Here is a 7,151-nt window from a genome sequence, read left to right as displayed (position 1 = left end):
TGTAATTTGTAATTTGTGGTTGTCTATGTTGAGTGTGTGTGTTATTATTAGTCCGAAACTATGTAAGATGTAAAAATTATGAAAACACCAACAGAAAAGCCTTATTTTAAATAACGAGATTATGTATTTATCATATTTTCGTTCTATAATCACAACAGTCTCTGTTCTTCGGATGAGTCGAAATATACGCTCTTAGTTTTTAGAACGAACGAAAATGATTACCTCAGCGTACATATCTCAACCCGGTTGAGGATGTTCATAAAAAGCTCACGTCAAAAGTATCAAGAAAAATATGTGTGTATAAAAAGACGAATGCGGGTTTAGGAAACGAATGAGGTATGTCAGCAATTTAACGTCTGGAGCTCCATGGGTCTCTGGCTACCCCAGTGGAAGACAAGCGTCTTGGATTATGTATACTTATAATCCAAGACGCCTGTTGTATAACATTCCTTATAATTCAATAATTTGACATTCAACCGTAATAACAAAAAGGTGAGGATGATTGATCGAGTGTTGTTGTATTGTTAAACCTATTGTATTCAAAATCTTACCTTTTCGTCGAAAAGAATATAAACGAAACTCAAAAATCCAATCGTGATATTATTAAACTATAAATGTCGATTGTTTCACTTATCAATATTTAAAAAACTACGATAACTTTTTTTGAAAGCTGCATAAGAAAGTTTCTAAACAATTTACGTCTTTAAGTCCCACTGGTTAAAACACGTTTATTTCTCATTTGCACTTCTACAGTAAGGGCCCATTATAATGCGCACGTTTTTGGGCCCATATTTGTAAACAAACACAGCGTGGTAACGAAGTTAAAACGCGGCGCTGCATCGGCGTCTGTCTCGACCGAACGCCAATTTGCGACTGCCGATCCAGCCTCTCCAAAAGCAAGTAATACCGCGGCACTTTACCTTTGCAATTATTGGTTATAGTACTACAGAAGCAATGTAACAATCACCAGTACGGTAAATATCAACACGTTAAGGTCTTCGAAAGGGCTCTGCGTTGTTGTTGTTTGTGAAATTAGTGCAAGGACCTTTGACCACACGTAGCAATGTAGAGTGAAGCACCGACTTGTCATATGTGGACATGCATACTTGAGATACGATACGATACTCATAATTTCATCTGAAAGTAATATGCGACTAAAGGTTGGTTTCTTTTTATTAAAACGGTTTTTTTAGTTTAGTTTAGTTTTTTTTTTCAAACCAAACAATGTTCCAGGTCCTTTACATTTCCCATTGAAATTGGGATCGAGTATTTCCTCTAAAGACAAATTCCAAGCACATACATAATACAGCAGTACTATTTACTAATACGTTTTATTTCGTTTTGATTAATAAATTTAATTTAGTAAAATAATATATTTTGGTAAACATAAATACATATATAGCGTAAATTAAAATGTTCTTTTGTGAATTATAAATAAGGTATTAATTAAATTTTTATTGCATTGATATTCAATTATTTTTTTGTGAAATTACTCCACTAGTTTGTTATAATTATTAATACAAAGAATTTTTTCTGAGTGTTCGATCTTTGTATTAATAATTATAACAAACTAGTGGAGTAATTTCACAAAACATAATTGAATGTCAATTCAATACAAATTTAATTAATACAGTGAATAGCGACATCTCTCGCCAGGACTGGTAGCTGTAAAGGTACTAACTGGGTGATAAATCTGTCATAGATTTCTCATAGATGGCGCTACGACTAAAAAGTCGTTGAAAGACCAAGTACAAAGACACGACGCAAGCACATAGAAGAATTCGTGAGGTCCGTTGGTTCGTTCCGTGGCTTAATTGGTACAGCGTCTGGCACGGTGTGCAAGAAGACGTCGGTTCGAATCCGACCGGATCGAAGGAATTTTTTCTGAGTGTTTTTTCTGAGTGTTCGATCTTTGTATTAATAATTATATAAATAAGGTATTTGAATTGATTTGTAACTTCTTCTTCTTCCTCCTCACGGTCGGGTCGGCACAACATGTATTTTTCTTCCAATCTCCCATATCAGTCGTCATTTTTATACTCACCCTTCTTATTCATGTCATCTTTCACACAATCCATCCATCTTTTCTTTCGTCTTCCTTTCCCCTTATATCCCTCCACGTTCATACCAAACACTCTTCTCGTCACATGACATTTTCCCTCCACATGACTTGCCATACCACGATAACCTATTACTCCTCATTTTTTCCGTCACTGGCGCCACTTCCAAACTTCCCCTGATGTACTCATTCCTTATCTTATCCTTTCTCGTCACTCCACACATCCATCTCAACATTCGCATTACCAATACACGCACAGTTCATTCATCCTCCCATTTCATCGCCCAACATTCTGATCCATGCAATTGTAACTATTGTTCAGAATAGGCTGGTTTTCGTTAATATTCGACATAACTGTTTTTTTGTAATACCATGGTAAGCAACACGCCTATACACAACAGTTACAGTGCCACTAAGAGCTTTAAATTACATAGAACTGAGGGACACTGCCTCTGTGCCCGTCACCCTGAGAAATAAGTTCACAGGGCCCACATGCCTGTTCTTTCAACATTTCATTAATGATTGTACCATCGCAGTCAGCCGTTATCTCACAGGAACTGAAATAAATTAGATTTCTGTGCATTATCTGAAACGTAGGTTTGTAAAAACAAATATACGCGATTAATAAATCCAATAAAATTTCAATATGCGAAATGGTAGAGAAAATCTGCCTACTTTTATTACATGTGTGTATATATAAAATATTTTTGTATACTTATTGTTCAACAGGGTCTAGTGATATGAACATATATGAACATATGATGAACATAATTATTATAAGCGGTGTCAAAAGTTTCATATACTCCCGTTACATGAAAGAAGGCGGATAGGTGATGTTCTGTATTTACATACTTAAAGTAGCAAGTGGTTCGGTCGACTGTCCTGAGCTTCTCAGTAACATTGGTTTACGTGTTCCAGTGGCTACTTTTCGACATCCCAGCATACTTCATGTTCCTTTGACGAAAGTAAATTACAGACGAAATTCATACTTCATTAGGGCGAGTGAATACTATAACAAAATAGGAAAATAGCACGATATTGACTTATTTTGTACTACACCTGACTAACTTAAACGACTTCTTAGTAATAAGTTTTTTAATTCTTCTTGTTAGAGTGTAATTCTTTTCTTTTTCTTTGAACGAATTTCTCTTTTTAACCATATTGTTTTCTAAATTCCTTCCTCATTAATTGTGCACAGACCAAACATAAAGCTTATTTATTATCTGTGGAAACTTGTACCTAATTGGCCGCTGTATTTATTTTTTTGTATGTACTTGTACCTAGCTGTTAGTTTCCCTACAAATGTAATATAAAATAAAATAAATAAAAATAAAATACTTATTTGGGAAATAAAAATATATCGCCAAAGTCTAAGATTCTAGTAGCAGTAGAGCTCCTTGTGAAAGAGTTTGTCCAGGAAAGTACTACCATCATACCTATTGCTGCCGCCAAGCAATAATATCAGATGCTTCACATTAGACCGTGCCGGGCGCGAGCCGTGTCCAAGGCATCCGAACCTTGTACGTGCCGCATGATCTTAAATTACACAGAGTGTTCACATTACAACGAGCCGAGATGGGCCGGGCCGCATCCGAGGCTCGGACGAGCTCGGAAACAATTCAATCGTGTCTCGTCGTAATGTCAATCACTGCATATAAAATGTACGCCTCGTACGTGGCTCGGCTCGCGCCCGGCACGGTCTAATGTGAGTAGTCCTTAACTATGTTCCAATTTTGAAAGGTAAGGGTGCTGGCGAAATTACAGGCACAATGGACTTGTCAACTTATGTCTCAGGATGACGAGGGCAGTGGCAGTGGCCCACAGATATTGCGATTTAAAGCTCTGAGTGGTACGGCAGCTGTTATGGGCAGGCGTGTAACTTACCATCAGGCGTACGTATTGTTCGTCCCCTTACTTGAAATTATAAATAAAAAAAAATACTACGAATAAATTAGTCGTTAACGATATTTTACGTACTAAGTAGGTAAGTAAGCTATCGGACTTTCTACAAAAAGATAAACAAGACGTTCTTAAGTTCAATAACTTACGAGTACGTATTTAATTATTATAACCGGTTAATGGTGGCCTCACGTGTCATCCTTGTCCCACATTGTTATCAGTCGGGTAGTGTTAGACTGTTAGTATAACTTTGTAGTTCTGCTAAACTGTTTTTTTTTGTGATACTGTGGCGAGAAGAACAAGTTCATTTCCTAAATTGATCCTTGCGAGAATCGAACCCGAAACCTCCTCACCTAGAGTCGACAGTTAATACAGCTAAGCCACAGAGGCCGACTTATGGAAGACATTATTTAGGTGACAACAAAAAACGTGCATACACTCATAACCCCGCACTAGGAAAGCCTGTATCGCGGGTGCCATAGACACACAAATAGACAACCACAAATTACATCCAAACTTACGAGAGGAACAAATATTTCAAATATACAAATTTCTCTCGGCCCGGGATTCGAACTCGGGACCTCTGCGTGGCATGGTAACCGTTCGGCCACGGAGGCAGTCAGTACGTGCGTCATTTATTTATTTATTTTATTGGATTTTTTTGATATTCTGCTCTTTAATGGTTAGTCGATGTCACGTCGATGCTGCACGTGATCTTAGTGAAATATATAAAAATGCAGCCAGGAAGCTTGGCATCCTTTCCAAGCTGAGGCGTTACTTCACACCGAGACAGTTGCTTCAGTTGCACCAACCACAAGCCCGGTCCTGTATGGAGTACTGCTGTCACTTCTGGGATGGCTCTGTTAAATACCAACTGGCCACTTTGGATCCAGTCGACAAGCGTGCCAAAAGGCTTATAGGTAACTCGGAATTAGTTGAGGCGAAGCTGCAGAACCTTGAAAGTTGCCTGCTTATCAATATTCTACAGGATATGTCGACTCATCCGAAGAACAGAGTTCGATGTGATTATATAGCGAAAAGAGAATAAGTACGTTACGAGAATAATTTCGTTATTCAAACTAAGGCCTATGTAAAGGTGTTATGAGAATTTATATATCTTATTTCATTTCGGAAATATAAAAACGAACAACGGTCGATCTGACATCCACAGCGAAGAAGAACGAACGAAATGTACTATGTCCTGAGAACAAGTAGTCTTGCACATAGGTCTTTGTTCTACGGATGAGTCGATATATCCTGTGTTCTCTTTTCTCTCCACACGGAGTGTGTGCGATGGAATTGCATAATTTGATTCCGCCTTCCCCTTTCCATCATCGGGGGACTAGACGTGGGCTGGGATTCCACCCTTATGTTATGGATATTCCCAGGATTCGCATGAGCGTTTTGCTTCCACATGTATATGGCGTGCGGCTAGAAAGAGGAACTAACTGCTTGCGGACGTATTCCCCGGACGTTATAAATTGGACCTTTTCAAGGCGAGAGTGAATAGGCATTATTTAGGTGTGCATGCTACGTCGTCGACCTCATCATCACTTTCCATTAGATGAGATAGAGGTTGATAAAATAAGTCAACAAAATTTCTACTGAAACGATGTAAAAAAAATAATACTTATATGCATATTTCCGTGATAGTTTTAGTAAGGCCATTACGATCGTTAGTAATTGAATGAATGCTATCACTACCATTAGATTCTAGACTGCAACTAGATTCTATAGCAGAATAACAAATATTATAATAATTGCATAGTAATCTCAACATAGTTATCAATGTAATTACAATTACCTATGCTAGTGATAGTAGTTGCAGTGCCACTCAGAGCATTAAATCTGAGGGGCATTGCCACTGCACTCGTCACGTCACATGACCCTGTATTTTCACCAGCACCCTTCAAAATCGGAACACAGCAATACTCACATTACTGCTTGGTGGCAGTATAGGTGAGGTGTTACAACACAAACTGTTACATGTGTCTGCTTGATTGACAGGTATCAGTCATGCAAAAGTATTTTTTGCAGCATCATTGTAAATATTTACAAAATTAAAGTAAATTGACAGCTGGAAAATAATGTTGGCATGTTTATTTTAGAATGATGCCTCCTCCTCCTCGCGTCGTATGCATCATTACTGATATACATGACGACGCTGTGCCATCTGTGGCTGTCTTTGGCATAGTGGAGCGCATGATCAAACATGTCGGACCATCTTGTGGGACAACGACTCCTTGGATCTTTAGCGTCGATCCATCCGGTAATCATCAGCTGTTCGAGGTTGTGCCCGTTTTTCCTGGCAATGTGGCCAAAGAATTCAAAGTATCCTACGGAGACATTAGGTGGATAATCTGGTCTGGACGTTAACCTCCCGCAGAATTGAGTCGTTGGTGCGAAAATCTGTCCAACGCAATGTTTCCGCTCCATAGTTAAAAATTGAAAATACCAAAAAGCCCACCAACCTCATCTTGGTTTTACGTGGGATGTTACGTCCTTCCGTACTCTTTGCAGTTGGGCCATAGTACCTTTACCCATTCCTATTCGCCTTCGAATGATGCCAAACGTGCGTAATTTTATGAGTTGCGATTTGTAAGTGCGTTTTTTGAGTCGCAAAATAAACGCTTTCCATTTTATATAAAATTCCAATTTGTGCCACACGACGACGCAAAATTTAGTTATCTGTCGACTCACGTGCGCAATTACGATTGAACTTCGGTCACACTGTGTCACGTGCTTGTACGGGTGAAGAAAGGGGTATGAGAAGAAAGGTAAAGGAAACTTTTATTGGCAAGTGGCAGTATTTTACAAATTGATCTGGATATTCTTATAAATTTTCATATTATTTAAACTGCCCCACTTCTAATAGTCTGTGAGCTGCCCGCACATTATTGATTTATATTGAGTGAGTATACCTAGATTCTTTTTACTTTTCTAACATCATCTAATATCTAAAATCTAAGTAATGATAATAAAATCAAAGCTGGTGCAAATTCTTTTGTCCAAATGCTACTATAGTATGGATCATAGTTTCCCGGAATGGTCCCTATCGCTCCCAAGTCGGCGATAAAGAGTCCTAGGAAGCCGTAGGTGCCTCGGAAGCTATTGGTGATGCTGTCCAGGGGGTCCTACCGCATTTGAAAAAAAAACCTCTAAATCATCTATATAAACTACACTACAAATATAT

General features: G+C 38.3%; 1 protein-coding gene across 1 annotated transcript in view; it reads right to left on the bottom strand.

Annotated features, from left to right (window-relative positions):
* Nucleotides 1-841, bottom strand: part of LOC113225661 (venom dipeptidyl peptidase 4-like) — a 120,206-nt gene extending 119,365 nt beyond the window's left edge. The window contains exon 1 of the mRNA XM_026458036.1: nucleotides 552-841. The gene's annotated coding sequence lies outside the window, so the exon portion shown is untranslated. The remainder of the gene's footprint in view (nucleotides 1-551) is intronic.
* Nucleotides 842-7,151: the final 6,310 nt, after the last annotated feature.

The sequence above is a fragment of the Hyposmocoma kahamanoa genome, unplaced genomic scaffold (genome assembly GCF_003589595.1).
Source record: "Hyposmocoma kahamanoa isolate Upper Pololo Valley unplaced genomic scaffold, ASM358959v1 169, whole genome shotgun sequence".
Taxonomy (NCBI): domain Eukaryota; kingdom Metazoa; phylum Arthropoda; class Insecta; order Lepidoptera; family Cosmopterigidae; genus Hyposmocoma; species Hyposmocoma kahamanoa.
This window is presented reverse-complemented; position numbering and strand designations above follow the sequence as displayed.